Source organism: Marmota monax, unplaced genomic scaffold (genome assembly GCF_021218885.2).
Source record: "Marmota monax isolate L192 unplaced genomic scaffold, Marmota_monax_Labrador192_F-V1.1 WCK01_AAM20220418_F8-fsc00083, whole genome shotgun sequence".
Lineage (NCBI taxonomy): Eukaryota > Metazoa > Chordata > Mammalia > Rodentia > Sciuridae > Marmota > Marmota monax.
The window spans coordinates 7,842,726-7,844,374 of NW_026692848.1; the positions used below are offsets into that span (position 1 = coordinate 7,842,726).

Below are 1,649 nucleotides of genomic sequence, written 5' to 3' on the forward strand. Positions count from 1 at the left end.
GGCTAAACTAGTCTCCACAATTTCAGTTACTAACCAACCAACCAGTGAACCCACGTCCACAAAATGAAAAACAAACCAAAAAACCTTCAATCTAATAAAAAACCTGTCACAGGGACTCAGGCCTCACCTTGGGTCAGTCAAAGCTGACAGTCCTTTTTCCAAATTTCTCCCACTCTAGAAGGCCTGACTCTTGACTATACCACATGAGAATCCGTGCTTGAGCAACCCTTCAAATCCTTGTCCTTTAAGCATTCATCATCATTTCCAGTTCCTTTTTTTTCTTATGTTTTTAGATATTTTTATTTCTTCAAATTTGTTAATTATCAGGAGAGACTGAAATAAAAAATATAATTGAGTCCCATCATTATTGTCATCATTATCATGGAGATGGCTTTAAGAGAAAACTGGTCAGATGAATATTATTGCTTCCCATTTTCAACCAGCAAATAGCTGCCATTGATAAACAGCCAAGAGTCTGTCCAGGATGCTTGAGATATGTTATATAATACAACAAGCCTGTTCCACAGGCAAGGAAAAACCTTAGAATAACTTATGTGAACTTCTCGATTTCATTGTACAAGACAAGTACGAAAGCACCACCCATGCTTCTGAGAACATTGGACCATGCACCCTTGAAAAAAGCTTTGCCTCCTTCATCATGGGCAATTTTCCTCCAGCAGTCAATTGTGCCTGTGTATATGATGTCAGTTTCTTTGCGCTCTGACTGCAAAGAGTATCCAATGGATAGGAAGTCAACCCAGCAATGTAATGACAGACTGTGCAATCATCCAGCTGGTGGAGATGTGAGTATTCTTGGGATCCTGAAGCATTCCCTTTGTGTGTCATAGATACCAAAGTAGGCTGCTCAGTAGATGACAATACCCTGCACAGACACATTAAAGCCCTGGTACAGGCCCTTAATCCCATCAGATTTGTAGATCTTACCCAGGCAGTCACCGAGGCCTTGGAATTCCCTTTCAGCTCCGGCTTTCCCCACATCGGCTGCCAGGTGGGCTCAGGCAAAATCAAGAGGGTACACAAAACACAAGGATGTGGCCCCTGCAGCACCATCTGATGCCAGCTTCCCTGCAAAGTAGCGCCAAAACTGGGTCCTCTTGTCCACACCACCCAGGAAGATCTGCTTGTATTTAACTTTGAAGGCAAAGTTGAGAGCCTGGGTGGGGAAGTATCTGATGACATTGTCCAGGTTACCACGCCAGAAGGTCAGAATTCCCTGCTCGTTGGGAATAGGAACCACACAGTCTCTAATGCCCTTGTGTTGCTTATCTGCAGTGATTTGCTTGCAGGCATGTTGTACCTGCAACAGCAGCTTGACCCGCTCGATGGGCACTACCCCAGTCTTGGAGATGGCCGCGGCCACTCCACCAGCCAGGAAGTCCTTGGCAAAGGACACAGTAGCATCTGTCATGTTGGAAGAAGAGGAGGCAGGTGACTGAGGGACCGGACTAGATTAGGAACTGGCTTTGACTCCCAGGCTGTCTTCAGCTCTTTATCAGTGGAAAATTCTTCTCATAGAGCTGAGCCACAACACTAGGGAAGAGGGAGAGTTTGGAGGTGGGTACCTGCCTGCCCACCTGCTTCCTCACAGAACAAACCTGCCAAGTTCCGGACCCTGGGCAATACTCCAC

General features: G+C 45.8%; 1 pseudogene; it reads right to left on the reverse strand.

The window, feature by feature from the left end:
- Positions 1–550: 550 nt before the first annotated feature.
- Positions 551–1,441, reverse strand: LOC124095954 (ADP/ATP translocase 2-like; annotated as a pseudogene).
- Between the last annotated feature and the right edge of the window lie 208 nt (positions 1,442–1,649).